The sequence below is a fragment of the Dipodomys ordii genome, unplaced genomic scaffold (genome assembly GCF_000151885.1).
Source record: "Dipodomys ordii isolate 6190 unplaced genomic scaffold, Dord_2.0 Scaffold73, whole genome shotgun sequence".
NCBI classification, from domain to species: domain Eukaryota; kingdom Metazoa; phylum Chordata; class Mammalia; order Rodentia; family Heteromyidae; genus Dipodomys; species Dipodomys ordii.
In genome coordinates, this window is record NW_012267289.1 from 9081887 (window position 1) to 9097498 (window position 15612).

The 15612-nt window shown below is 37.2% G+C and overlaps 1 protein-coding gene across 8 annotated transcripts in view; it reads left to right on the forward strand.

The window, feature by feature from the left end:
* The window catches only part of St3gal6 (ST3 beta-galactoside alpha-2,3-sialyltransferase 6), a 61197-nt gene that overhangs the window by 17895 nt on the left and 27690 nt on the right, over positions 1 to 15612 (forward strand). For 5 of the 8 annotated variants that reach the window (XM_013024158.1, XM_013024161.1, XM_013024156.1 and 2 more), the window contains exon 2: positions 8018 to 8187. The gene's annotated coding sequence lies outside the window, so the exon portion shown is untranslated. The other 3 variants (XM_013024162.1, XM_013024160.1, XM_013024157.1) reach the window with 3 other exon arrangements.

Genomic DNA, 15612 nt, shown 5'->3' on the forward strand with positions numbered 1-15612 from the left:
TTGGGGTGGAATTTTAGGCTAATCACATCTAATACACACATTTTATATAGTTAAAATAGTGTATCTTGACCCTGTAGATTAAGAGCTCAAGAAGGGAGTGAAATGTTTATGTTAGGTTTAATTTTGTGCTTAAGTATGAGAACTGAGATTTTCCTGTAGGATCTCGGTGGTCTCTCAGCTTCGTCTTGGCATCCTGCATTCGATGGCACATGATAGATGATTAGTAAGTCTTCTGGGTGGGTGGGTAGATGGATGGGTGTTAGACGGGTGAGTGGGAGGATGGATAGATGAATGGATGAATGAATGATAAATGGATGGGTGAGTAGATAGATGGCTGATAGATGGATTGAGTGGATAGAAGGTTCCAGAGACAAATCTTGAGGTACTCTATCAGCTTGGTTGATCTCACTAAACTACTAATAGGACGAATTTCAGTTCTGAAGCCTAGGAGGGTTTTCCTCAGTCCAGGAGGCATTCTTGAGCATATGCCTGGGATCTAGAAGAGGTATTATCTCCTTGGCTTGCCTATGGAATGTGCTAAAGCATTTTCCAGTGGTTTGTGAAAGTTGGGCTGCCTGCCTGCCTGCCTGCCTGCCTTCCTTCCTTCCTTCTTTCCTTCCTTCCTTCCTTTCTTTTCGTCCCTTCTTTTCTCTTTCTTTCTCCCTCTCCCTCTCCCTCTCCCTCTCCCTATCCTTCTCTCTCTCCCTTCCTTCCCCTTCTTGAGGATGGTAAATACTCTATTGTAAATCTACTAGAAGAAACTTTTCTTTCCCTGTCTCTTCTCAAGGAAAAATAGCCCTCTTTGATTTGCTTTTTATTTCTGTATTTTCTGCACGAATCAGGACATCAGTAATTATTCATGTTTTGAAATACTTAGCTTTTTCTCAGAGTGATCTTTACAAAGGATTATGTTAAAAGTATAGGAATCTCACTTAAGGTCATTATATATTTGTAGACAATATCAGTTTACACATAACAATAAACCTTTTTTTTTTTCTGGTTGGTCATGGGCTTGAGTGCTGCCCTGCGCTCTTTAGCTCAAGGCGAGTGCTCTACCGCTTGAGCCATAGCATCGCTTCTGGTTTTCTAGTAGTTTATTGGAGAAGAGTTTCACAGACTTTCCTGCCTGGCCTGGCTTTGAGACTTGATCCTCAGATCTCAGCCTGCTGAGTAGCTAGGATTACAGGCATGAGCGACCAGCACTAGCTGATAATAAACCTTTTTAAAATGTACTTCAGTTAGAAAATACAATTACTTTAAATAGGTTATTGTTTATCATTGTAACAATTAACAAGATCCCCTGATTTATTATTTAATTGAACACCTTTTCAAACATTATCTCTGACTCATGGTAGGTTTTTCACAAACGTTTTCCTCTTTAGTTATCTCCCTCCTCCCCCACCCCAACCTTCTTTTTCTCTCCCTCTTGAGCAACATCCCCAGTCCTTTCTGCTATTGAATGATTTTCCAGATAGCATCTCAAGTTTTTGCCCAGAGTTGGCCTGAGACTGAGATCTTCCTGCCTCCATCACCTGCATAGCTGTAGTTGTAGTTTCAGACTACCACATTCACCTTGATTTTTTTTTTCCAAATAGAATATCTTCTGCTTGGGCTGGTTTCTCACTGTGATCCTAGTTTCATCCAGTGCCATCTCTTGCATATCTCTCCCACAATCCTTTCTGAAAAAATATTGGTAACCTTTCTGTAAGATTGTCGTGGAGTATTTTCTGGTCAGAACACAAGGCAAAGCATTCCAGAGAAGGCTTTGGTTTGTTTATCTACTTGAGGTGGACTTTTCTGCCCAGTCAGTGTGGTCACCATGATGAGAAATTGGTTGTAATTAAGACTGTTTTCTGCATTTGATTCCTCGTTAGTATGTTTTGTTTCAACACAATGATTATATGTTCACATCGACTAGGAATTTATTTTTTTCAGTTTGAATACTGTTTACCTTCCCTTTCCAGAAATTTCTAGTATTTTAAATATCTAGATAGTTTTGAATAATTTAAATTACCAAAAGTTTATGTTTCTGAAGAAAACAGTGCTAAAAATGGAATTTTAATATTAAAGTATTATAGCAATTTGAAGGATTTCCTGGCTTAGTGAACTTTTTTTTTTTTTTTAAACAAGGCTGGTATTGTCTCACTGAGCCACAGTCTATATATCTTCTCCCCTCCAGGCTATTTTAAAGATATGGTCTTGCTTCTCATCCAAGCTTGTGCCTGAACTGAAATTACCTCTTGGGCTTTCTGTCATCACTGGGTTTGTATATACATGCCACAGTGTCCAGCATCTGTGGAGAGGGACTTTTCTGTCCATTGTAGCCTGGCGCCATCATCCTCTCTATCATAGTCTCTTCTGTGGCTTAGGATGACAGGTGTGTGCACCTGTACCCAGTTATGGTTTGAAGAAAGGTCTCAAAACTTTTCTTCCTAGGATGGCCTCAAGCAGTAATTCTCCCATTTTCAGCCTCCAAGTAGCTGGGATTACAGATGTAAGTCACCAATATTTAGCTTATTTATATAAACATTATTTGAAACTACATGGCATATCATACATGTATAAATTTATGTGTATAAGCATGTAAATAAAGATCAGCTGGGTATCTGTCACACTTAAGCTAGTCCCTGGGAAAGAGGGACAGGTGGAGAAGAGAATATACTCTGTTACAAAACGAAAGTTCAAGAAAGGGGTTGGGTGTGACTCAGTGGTAGAGTACTTGCCTAGCATGCATAAAAGAATCCAAGAAGATATCATTATTTTGTCTAATACGTTTATATGCATTTGTTATATGAACATTTGATAGCTATGTAAAATTTTGTAGTAAATTCTGTCTAATATTTGCTAATAGATAATAGTGACCATATATTCATCAAGAATCTGAAAATGAGACTGGAGCTATTGTTTAATGTGTCTGGAATGTCACAATGCCATTTTGTGAAAATGAAATTACCAGAATAGGTTTTGAACATAAGGAAAGCTTCCAGGTGACCTGGCTCCTGAGAAGCTATAATATCTTGGAGATTAAGAGCAGACCCAGCAGCTACATTCTTAGGCCCAAACAGGGCTTGAGGACTTTTAGCCTGAGACCCTGGAGGAATGATTTAACTTAATTTGGCCTCCATTTCCTTACCTGTAGTATGAGGATTGTGCCCATTTAAGCACTGGTCTGAGGGTTTTATGTACTCCTGCGTGTGAAGTCTGGAGCTAGTAGGCATGCAATAAAAAGTTTGGCTGTTAATGTTTTCAACACTACCTATCAGTGGGCTCAGTTTTTCCCTGGTATCACTTTCATTCTCACCTCAGAATAGTTGCTAATACTGTTTCCTTTTGTATAGAACATTCATTCTGCATACACTCTTTAATCTGGCTAATTTTTTTCTCATCTATCAGACCTACTTTATGTTCTCCCATATCTGGGTCAGAATTTTAATATAGTAATTTAATAATTGCTTATGAATGACTTGCTATGTCTGCCTCCCCCTGGTTTGTAAACAGCTTTACTTATTTACTAATCAATCCTCAGTGCCTAGATCAGTGACTGGCATTGAGTAGACGCTGGGAAATTCTTTACTGAAAGAAATGTTACCTGTGACAGGTGAGAAACAATGTTTAGATTTAGTTTTTTAAAAAAATTTTATTTACTCATTTTTAATTTTAATATATATTTTTATTGTAAAGATACTATACAGAGGGGTTACAGTTACATGATAAGGTAATGAGTACATTTCCTCTCGAGCATTGTTACCCCCTTCTTTGTTTTTTCCCTACCATCCCTTCCTTCCCCACCTCCCCAACTCCTCACTCCTCCCTCTCCCAAGTTGTAAAGTTAGTTGTCAATATAATGGCTTGTACGTTTCATTGTTATAATGAGTCAACCTGTATCCTTATTTTAAGAAGTGAATTTAAATGGATGAAATTGGGATCACTAAAATAAGTGTGATAAGCCAAGCTCAGAAAGACAAACATTACATATTTTCACTCATGCAGAATCTAGACCTAAAAATTTTAAAAATAATAGTTACATGTAATGAGTGTAAAAGGGAAGATGGAAAGGAAGAGGACAACAGAAGGAAAATATAATAGAAGTATAAAATACTTATTTGAGAAGAGTATAAAGTAACCCATGAAAAAATTTAAAAAGAAAGAGAGAGAGATTATAAAAGAGTAAAGTAGGTGGGATGAATTTAATCAAAGTACATTATTTGCATATGTGTATTATAGGAACACCCTTTTGCACAGTTTATGCTAATGAGCTTTTTTAATGTTAAAAAGAAATTAATTTGACTCAGTGTACTTGGCTTTAAGGATTACCTGTGATGTTAGGAAGTACATTGAATATGATTGCATAAAAATACATGCCCAAGCTAGGTGTTATTGGCTAATGCCTGTAATTCTAGCTACTCAGAAGACTGAGATCTGAGGATCGTGGTTCGAAGCCAGCCTGGGCAGGAAGGAAGGTGAGACTCTTTATCGCCAGTAAACCACCAGAAAACTGGAAGTGGTGCTGTGGCTCAAGTGGTAGAACACTAGCCTTGAGCTGAAGAGCTGAGGGACAGTGTCCAGGCCCAGAGTTCAAGGCCTATGACCAACTCCTCCCCTCCTCCCAAAAAACATCCCAATATGTTAGTTTGTTTGTATTAATAAACTATAACGTATCTATTATGATATATATGTTCTGTGCTTGTGTATGTGTATACACACAAATACACATGTACTTATACGTATTTGTAACGTGGCTTTGGGAGATCATCTAATGGATACCAGCATAAATATTTCCATATATTTTCATTGGCTTTGGAAACCAGGACAGTTTCCAACAGTGCAATCTTGAGGGTTGATATATACTCATATGATTGTTCTCTCTTGACCTAGTTTATTTCTTTTCTTTCCTTGTTTTTGAAAAATAGCAGAAGAAGGAAGAATGCACAGATATGAGATGCTAGCAGAATGTTGCTCAGAATAAACTAGAAGTAATTTGTAAAAAGAACTCATGAATCAGATGGAGTGTTATTTGTAACTTTTTAGCAAACTCTTTATAAGGGAGACTAATCTTTTTACTTTCTGGCAGGACAGGAGCTAAGTTCCCTCTTAGTTTTAGGATTAGTTCCTCTGGGAGAGAAACATAGGGATGCTTTCAAATTTGGGGAAGAGCTATGTATGCAGATATCAGCATTTCTCTCCAGGAAAAGCATTCTATGGGATTTTTAAGTTGACTGAAAGCCCAAATTGATTAGGTAAATTGAGAAGTAGAATATGATCTAATCAAGCAAGAAACAAGAAAGTCATAAAAGGAGTTTTATTTATTTATTTATTTATTTATTTTTTTGGGTCTGGTCGTAGGGCCTGAACTCTGGGCCTGGGCGCTGTCCCTCAGCTCTTCAGCTCAAGGCCAGCACTCTACCACTTGAGCCACAGCACCACTTCTGGCTTTTTTTCTTTTTGCTTATGTGGTGCTAGGGAATCGAACCCAGGGCCTCAGGCATGCAAGGCAAGCGCTCTACCACTGAGCCACCTTCCCAGCCCCATAAAAGGAGTTTTATGAAATTAGTGGCAGGAAGGTTAAATGCCAGATCAAGGAAAAGAATGCTAAGCTCTGTACTGACAAAGGCTGTGATCTATGACCTTGGGAGACTCAGCTCTTTTAGAGACATTTGATTTTATAGAAATCACTGGGGAAAAATGTCTTTTTGTTTTTTTTACAGTTAATATTTTCATTAACTGTACTATATACTGAAGTAACAAATTTATTCATTGATTTAGATTGCTTTCCAAGGTCACAGTTAGAGTATCTTTTTTTTTAAATGACAGAATATATCTTCTGTAGCACTGTGCAAAATTAACTATTGCTTGAGGTGTGACTGTAGGAGTGCTTCAAACCACTAGCATGCCATACCTAATTGGAACTTGAAAAATGTCGACTCAAAAAGAAACTGGTTATTAATCATCTGTCCCCAAATTATGACTGGACAGGATATTTGAAATCAGGTAGCTGGATGACAGTTCAGGATCACATTTTGGGAAACACAAGTTTAAACAACCTCCATGAATCCCTGCCTACTTACTGCAGAATCCTTAGCAGTATTTGCATTATGAAGGATCCTACTGGAAATGATAATCAGGCCCTGCCTTGGACCTGATGAATCTAAATGGACATCTTACCAAAATGCTCATGGGTGTGAGGGCCCATTGGTTGCCATTGGTTGGTCTGATCTGCCTGGCTACGTGTCCTATTCCTCACTGCTCCATGTGCATTCATCTTGAATCTGCATGCTCAGGTCAAGAGTATAATGAGTAGCAGTGTTTCCCTGATAGAACGTCCAAACAGGGTCTTAAGAAGCTCATTATAGATTGTGCAATACAGTGTGCTGCTGTATAGACCCTAACTAAGCCTTACAGCAGAATATCTTTAGTCACAAGTGGCCCAGCATTCAGTGGTACGGCCTGTTATTATGTATTATCTTTAGGAAGTCTCAATAGTAGGAATTCTTCCAAACATTGAGCTTAAGCCTAACTTCTGACTTTTGCATTCACTGCTCTTGACTTAGTGCCCTGGTAAATCTGCAGAATCATGCTAGTTCTCCTCATGAAAGTCCTTCAGATGTGAGCCTGACCTGTCTTGTTTCTTCTCTTGATTTAAGCTTCTGTCTAAGTAGTGGGATTCTCTTCAACCAGCTGTTTCTGATATGACATCATTTGAGTTTTCTTCATAGATCTATCTAGATGAAATAACCCTAAAACTCTTTCCTACTTTAAAAATGTGATTGATATCTTAGTCCTGTTAGTAAGATATAGAAGTGCATAGATGATGACAAGAATCCAGAAACTGTATTTCTATACATTTAGAGAAGATGACTCTGATGCATAAATTTATTATATCCATAACTTCAGAATTCCATCTTATAATGAAGACTTTATTATATTTTCTGGAGAGCACAAGAGAGCACCACTTTTTTTCTTGTCATTTCTAATGGGTCCAATTACTTAGTACATTAAAACAAACATATATGGAAATACATAAAAATGAGAATTTTCCATTTCTCTACTAATTTTAAAATGTATATATTTTAAGAAAAAAAATCTAGTGATCCACAGCTCAGCATATCAGCTATTATGTTTTTTTCTAATGCCTTTCAGTAATTTATGTGCACACATATAACACAAATAAATAATCTTAGTGTGCTCAACATTTTAATATTTTGTGTCTTGGTGGACTCTTTCTTCACATTGCTATATCATTTTCAAGCAAAATTATTTTTCCTGGAAGACTAAGTGGCTTCTGAAATAAACTACTAGTTTTATTTTATTTATATTTGTTCCCTGAGAATTTAACAAAAGATATTCATTCTCTATTAGCAGAAGAGAGCATGTAGCTTTTGTTAGTTTTTGTGTCAGGATTAACCTTATATAAGAAAAGTTGGAGGAGGATCAGTTTGGGAAGGTTTTTGGTTTGTTTTTCCCCCAACTATTTTATTTTTTTCCAGAAGTGGCTCATACCATTTCCTGGTGTAGACTTACCCTTCAGTAGCTATTCTTGATAGTTTGACCATACTTCCTTTCTGTTCGCTTTCTTCTAGATATTTTTACTCCTGTCGACCTCCTCCTCTCCATTTTCATTTCCTCTATGGGTTCTGAGAGCAGTAACTCCTTTTCTCACCTCTGCATTTAACAATAAAGGTGTGTGTATGTATGGAGAGAAACTGAAAAATAAGACAGTTCTTTGATCACCTGGCTGGTCTGGAGTAATTGAGCTGGATATGTTATTTTTTTTTTTTTTCAAGGCGACTGAACTAACGTAAAAACCAGTCATGAATGACAGCAATGTAATATTTGCTGTTGGTTTGGCTGTTGGAATTTTGTTTCTTTCATTTTGATTCTCTGTTTGTTAGTGTTATCATCTTATAAAACAGCTTTTAGGTAATCACAAGTGAATGTACTACAATAAAGTCTTCACTAAATTTTGGAAAATTGCTTTAAATTTTGGCTTTAAGTTGTCTCTCTTTGTGTTTTATTTCAGCACCTGCCAGTTAAGAAGCAGCACAACCTTGGGTTCTGTATTTCTAGCAGAGAGGCCTCAACTGTTCAGCAGATAGCTTCTCTCCTGTATCATCCTACTCTGGTATCTCCTAGAATATTCTTTGGCTTCAGGAACAGAGAGCCTTTAGGGAACGATTCCTAAAAGTGCAGGTAAGCTGCAGTAACACTACCATTGTCTGAGATTACTTAGATATATGTTTGAATACTACTCCTTATAAAATGTTCTGTCTCTAGCAGGTGATGACAAATCTCCTCTGAGTATACAACTGCCTGTCATTTTCTCTCATTAGTTTTGCAGGTGGCCAGAAAGCCTATGAGAATAAATAAAATCAATCAATGCCTCTTCACTGTGTCCCCAAATTAAGCTGTACCAGTTATGTTATTTTTATTATCAATCTGAACAGCCTTGTTTGGGACTGTGGTAAGCCAGTGTGGAAGTTAGGAGTAAGAAAACCCTGAAATGCAAATTACAATTTTATGTAGTATACAAATACCATAGAAATTTGGTAGTTAATAAGTTGTGTAACCTTGAGCAAGTGACTTGCTGTCTCTGGGTGTTTTCTGAATAGAATTAATCCTAGTTTCCTGTCTTTAAGTGAAATAATAATAGTTTCATTAAAGTATCCTAATGGAATTTTAGGCCAATTCTTCTCCTCACTGCTTATTCCTGGATTTTTAGGTACAAGTTTCAGACAGAAACTTATTAACTTTTGTTGAGAAAGCTCTAGAACAAAAAAAAATGTTAGCTGTGTATTTTACCCATGAACCTCTGTAGCCTTTCTTATTCATTAAGGTTCATCATAGGACAATTATTCTACTAGCAAATGTGTTAGATTGCTATCTTATTTGGAAATCCTTTTATGAAGGACATATACTGACTGAAACTGTCATTCTATGGTACTTCCAGCACATGGACATTTATAATGGTCCTGCAATTGAGTCCTCGAGAATCTCTTGGATTCTTATTTACTTACACTGCGCCTACTCCTGTTGGCTTTGAAGCCCTTCCCCAGCATATTCCAGGGCTACTAGACCTGGATTACCATGATTCACCTAGGCTGGGGGTAGGGCTAAATCCCTATTGCCAGCAACTTTAAATTCAATAGAATATGGGCTTTTCCCTTCAATCTTTACATTTTCTGACACGAAGGAAATGGAAAGATTTTGAGAGTTAAAATACCATAATGATGAAGAGCATGGATTCTGGAGTGTGAGTTCAAGTCTCAGCTCTAACACTACACGGGTAGCCCTGGGCAGATGATAATTTCTCTGGGATATAGTCAGTCTCTTTCTGTACAATATGGATGTCAATAATACCTTCCTTAAAGGGTGTCTTTGAGAATTAAAAGAATTATACCTCTAAAACATTTTGAACAGTTCTGTCATATGTGTTCAGTAAATTTTAAACTATTTTTGTCAATTTTTGCATAAGGCTCATTCTTCTCTTTCTATTTTTCTAGCCGAAGACTGACAGATTCTAGTCTTCATCTTTCCCTTGTTAAACATGGCAATGTCCCACAGTATTTGCTTGCCAAGCCTAGGACACAAAAGCTGGCTCTTTGGCAACATTATAATAAACTTAGTGTAAGACAAAATGTGTTTGCCAGCTCACACGTTTTATAGAGTTCTTGATTTTGTTTTTGCTTTAGACACATTTGCTATTTTGATTAAAAATCTGAAATTACTACTTGTTTGTATTTTACTGTAGTGTCAGTTCAGTTTTGTCATTAAAAACATAAAAAGATGTGGTTTCTCTAGCCAGCAAAAGGTCTTGTCCTAAGATAAGCTTTGCCAAAAGTTACTATTTTGAATGCTTTTCATTTTATATCCAGAAGGCTTCCTGTCATAGATACTCTGAAATGTCAAAACTACTGTGCAAAAATAATCACAGTAATGGAAACAGAATTTTTTTTGAGGCTATTAATAGCACTGTCGTAAGTTTTTTAAGATCTTTACCAGGAAGTTTTGGAGCTTTTTTTTTTTTTTTTTTAGTGGCAACTTGGTGAATAGCCAGCCAGTATTTCAGTAATTCACTTTTAAAAGACAAATTAAAAAAAGATTGTAAGTGTCCTTACTTATACCATATGCCAGATACTTACATTTACTACTGATACTAGCTCTGTTGCATAGTATTGTAATTTCTCATTTTATAAAGGTAACTGAGTGCGTTACGCAGAGGTTAAGCAAACTTCAAATTAATACAAACATATAGAGCAAGAGGGGAGGTAGAAATCTAGAGGATCTGCTTGCCTTACCGCTCATTTGTATTGCTGCTGGCAAAGTAAAAAAAAAAATGAGGAAGAAGATGAGAATTAAAATGGAAGGATCAAAATATAGTAGTTTTAAATGATAGGCTTAAGTGATTTTAATACATGTTCGGAAGACAATAGGAAGCCACTGAAAAGTTTGCCTGAGTGGAAGGGTAAGAACTATGCTTGGAGAATTTTATGCTAACATAACATTGGATTAGGTTTGAAGGGAAGGTTAGAGATCATTGCCAAGTAGCTGAGTGAGAAATAATGAGAACATGTGTTTAGGAAATAGGAATATCAGCCTGAGAGCCCTTATGTTTAGGTGAGCAGAGGAGGAAAGAGAAATCAAGAAGCAGAGAAGTTAAAGGCTAGTGTAGCATCACCCTAGGGAAGGTGGTTCAGCAATTGTACCTCATAGAGGTGAGAGACCTGGAACAAAATAATAATGATTGGGGCTAGTAGTATTTATGAATTCATTCCTTTATTGACTTGTCTTTTGCTCACTGAATAAATACTTTGTGCCCCAGGATGAGATAAGAATTGAACTGGAGGGAAATCTGTATTAAAAATGCTTTTATTTTATTTATTTTTATTATTTTTATTTGAAAAACTGTCACTGACACTGGACCAGTTTTTAAAACTTTTGTTTTTCATAATATGGTACATAAGACCTTACCTTGTCTAAATGCTCTGAACATTTGCCTTCTCTAATGATTCTTACTGCATTAATTGGAATTATTGTTGTGTTTGAGAGGTGATTCATTTGGCACTGGTAAGTGAATGAACACAAGGTCTAAATGAAGTACACATGATGTACGTATAACAGGAAGAAAGGAGTCCTACGTATTTCTTGAAAACGCCAGTGGCATCTATAGCGATCCTAATAGTAGATGGAAAAATAAGATTTCAAATAAAATAGGAAGAAAAGTGTCCAAAGAATTTACAAATGAACCACAAACAGTCCTTGGAATGGTGAGGGTAATGTTTGGTGAAGCCTCATATCTTCAAAGACATTTTGACTTATAGCATTGGATTCTGAATGAGCTTCTAGGGGCTGGGAAGGTGGCTCAGTGGTAGAGAGCTTGCCTTGCATGCATGAGGCCCTAGGTTCAATTCCTCAGTACCACATAAGCAGAAAAAAAAGCCGGAAGTGGCATTGTGGTAGAACGCTAGCCTTGAGCTGAAGGCCTAGAGTTCAGGCCCACGACTGGACCCCCCCAAAAAAAAACAAAAAAAAACTTGAAAAAAAACAAAACTTGAATGAGCTTCTAGTGCCCCCCAAAAGCTATATGCAGTACAAATTCTCTTGATAGGATTCAGTTTTTTTCCCTGCTCTTCAGAAGTGTTTCTCAAACACACAGATCACCTGGGTGTGGCTACAATTCCTGACTTAGTGCATCACAGGGAGCAGTTGAGATTCTTCAGTCTACCACTTGCCCAAATGATGCCACTTTTATGGATTCATGTACTATACTTTGAGTGGCCAGGGTCAGAAATACTTTGCTTTACCTTTAATAGCAGTTAATCAGAATAATTTGTGAGTCAATATAACTTAGCTCTCTCCCCCAATGAATTGTGAGCTCTATTCTCCATATCCTAAAGTATGCATACATTGTATATATATATGTGTATATATATATATATATATATATGTGGACATATGCAATCTATTATCAATATTAATAGATTTAGAGACTCTTCTTTTGGTCATTGATTTGTATTATTCAATAGCATCAATAATTTGATGAGATTATTTTTTATTTTAATTCAGAATGTGTTGTCCAAAAGTAGGCAGCAGATTGAAATGTAAAGCTTTCCTATAAAGCTAAACATATAAAAATGAAGGCATTATATTTTTTTAATTTAAAGATTATAAAATTTGTTTATTGAAAAAGAAATTCAAGAATAACCAGTTTAATTTCTTACCCCATGCTACCCTGAAGGAGTTATATTTGAATGTTCACTTAGCTTAACTTACAATAACCAAAAACTACAAAGAAAACAATTGTGGAGTAAATTGTGATACAGCCAACAACATAATACCACTTAGTAATAAAAAGAAGTGAATACCTAGCATAAGTGGTAAAATGTAAATGGTTGTTTTTAAAAGTACTATGCTGGCTGTCTCAGTGGGAGAGTGCCTGCCCTGCAAGTGTGAGGCCCCGAGTTCAAACCCCGGAGCTACTGCCACCAAAAAAAAGAGGCATTATACAAATTGAAAGAAGCCAGAAATAAGATACAATCACAAGGTATGTTTGTATTAAACTAAAAAAAAAGCAAAACCCTAGTAATAGTATCACATTGCTGCTGGATCAGGAAGCCACAGAGGAACAAAGGAGATGCTGAGGTTAATGCCTTAGATGATTGTTACATGACCTTACACATTCTCCCAGACTCTGATCAGACTGTCCAGTTAAAAGTGTAAATTGTATTGCATAAAACTTACTTCATCAAAGCTAATTTTTTTAAGTGAGCTGTAGTCATGTCCTGTTTACAATATTTAGTATTTCTCAGAGGCTGTTACCTCATGAGTTAGAAGGTAATGTAAGGGAAAAAAGAAGTAGATCTCTGAGAGAAAACACGAGTAAACATAAGAAGCATGAAAAGTTCTCTATAAACGTTCCTTGTGTTTTTTCCATGGAGCTAGATCTGAAGTGAGCGATCTTGGAAACAGAAACTCCAACTCATTTATTTTTAGCATACAGCATAGTGGCTAGTAGCTGAATGATGTTAGTGTGTGTAGCTGCACTATTAAAAAAAATTCTACTAAAAAACAAAGTCATTTCTTTTTGTGTTCTTTGCAGTAAGGACACCCTCTTTTCAGGGATACAATTTGGTCACCAGCCTTGGTAATAAGGACTTAAGATCTGTCCACATATGCACAGGATGAGATCTGGCCAAAAGCAGACTGGAAGAGAAGGTTGAAGGCACATATCATTGCATTAGCTGAAGAACTGGAGGAGGGAAGAGAAAGAAAGAAACTAAATTATACATGATGTTCTCTTTCTGCTCTGCAGAAAGCAAACAGTTATACATTTAGAAAGTGGTTAGAGGGCTGGGAAGGTGACTCAGTGTTAGAGTGCTTCCCTTGCATGCATGAGGACCTGGGTTCAATTCCTCAGCACCACATAAGCAAAAACAAGTTGGAAGTGGTGCTGTGGCTCAAGTGGTAGAGCGCTAGCCTTGAGCTGAAGAGCTGAGGGACAGCCCAGGCCCAGAGGTCAGGCTTATGACCGACCAAAAAAAAAGTGGTTAGAATTTATGCAATTGGTTCAATTTGTTGAAATGAATCAACTCTATTTTGGGGATAGATGCCTACATCAATTTGCTGTTATGTTTTTCAATAATATCAGAGGATTTTTTTGAATTTTTGTATCAAATAGCAGTGGCTCATAACTTCAGATATAAATTAAGCAATGGTTCAGGTAATTTTGCATATTATATAATTCCAAGTATTAACGTATTTTTTTAATTATTGGTTTCTGAGAATGTTCAGATCCTTTGGGCAGGAAGTCTGATCAAACAGATTACTGATTCCTTAAAAAATTTTTATGTTTTTGTCAGTTGTGAGGCTTGAACTAAGGGCCTGGGTATTGTCCCTAAGCTTCTTTGACTCAAGGCTGGCATTCTACCACTTGAGCCACAGCATCACTTCCAGCTTTTTCTGAGAAGTTTATTGGAGATAAGAGTGTTCATAGACTTTGCTGCCTGGGCTGGCTTTCAACTGTGCTCCTTAGATCTCAGTCTCTTGAGTAGCTAGGATTATAGGCATGAGCCACTGGTGCCTGGCTTCATTCCCAGGATTTAACTCTTTGTAAGTTGAATCATTCTTTTTCATATTGCAATGTTCTAAAGAAATATATTTTAATAAATGCATATATTTAGTGTGTGCTATCCTCTCCTGCTTTCTATGTATTTATAGCTGGGGGTTGAATCTAGGTATTTACACATGCTCAGCATAGACTACCACCAAGCTGAACTCCCAGTGCTATCTCACTTTTTAAAAAAGTATTGAGCACGTTCAGTTCATAATGTTATCATTAAAAACAGTCATTACAGTTTTACATAGTATGCAATTTAAAAATGTAGGTTTTGAATCAGACAGATCTCACTCTGTATCTTTGGGTACTGCTTTAGGTATTAAGTATCTTTTTTTGGGGGGGGGTCTGGTCGTGGGCCTGAACTCTGGGCACTGTCCCTCAGCTCTTCAGCTCAAGGCTAGCGCTCTACCACTTGAGCCACAGCACCACTTCTGGCTTTTTTTTTCTGCTTATGTGGTGCTGAGGAATCGAACTCAGGGCCTCAGGCATGCAAGACAAGCGCTCTACCACTGAATCACCTTCCCAGCCTGGCATTAAGTATCTTTAACATACAGGTGATAATAACTTTTTAGTTGTTATGTGGAAAAGGGATTAGTATGATGCTAGGCATTTAACATGTGCTCAGTAAACTGTGTTGTTATTTACATTGGTACCATGTTTATAAGGTGTCTGTCTGATCTTGGTATTTAGAAAACAATACTCCTGTACACTTGCACCCTTCGGTTCATAATAAGAACTATACCTAAAACAAAGGTTGTGAGTGGAGGAAAACTGAGGCCTTTATATTTGTCATTTTACAGCTTATACCCTCTGTCAGATTTAGGTCATATGGAGATATCTAGGTTTATGAGTCTTAGGCTTAGAGGAGCGGTGGGGCTGAACCAGAAATCAAGACATAATGATTGTCTAGAATCTGAGGATATTTTGTTCTAGGTTTCTTCACATGGGCACAAGATTTGCAGAGAACAATCTAACAGTGCAGAAAGTGCAAAGCAGCCTTCAGTATGTGTCAGTGTGAGCTGAGGACTGGCAGAATCCTGACTGGATGAAGGCCTATTGGAAGGCTGAATGTCAGCAGGAACACCTGGTAGGGGTGTGGAGGTGAGCCATGAATGGGGGCACATGGCTAAGAGGAAATTTCATGGCTGGCTGAAATATAGCTGCTGCTTAGATATTAGGTGTCTCTGGGCTGTGTGGAGCCAGAAAGTCTATTCTTTTCTAATTTGCACAAAAATGGAGGTTAACAGGTTTTAGGATTAACCAGCAGCACTGAAGTGTGAGAGAAGACTCAGTGGCAGAAAGATGAAGTCATCTGTCCCTGAGAAATCAGGAAGCACGAGAAAGCTTTGCTACTGGATGGGTAGGGAATGGATTAATATCTAGTTACTTAAGAATTGAAAGTTTACCAGCACAACTATGTTTATTGCAGCATTATTTACCATAGCTAAGATATGGAACCAACCCAGATGCCCCTCAGTAGATGAATGGATCAAGAAAATGTG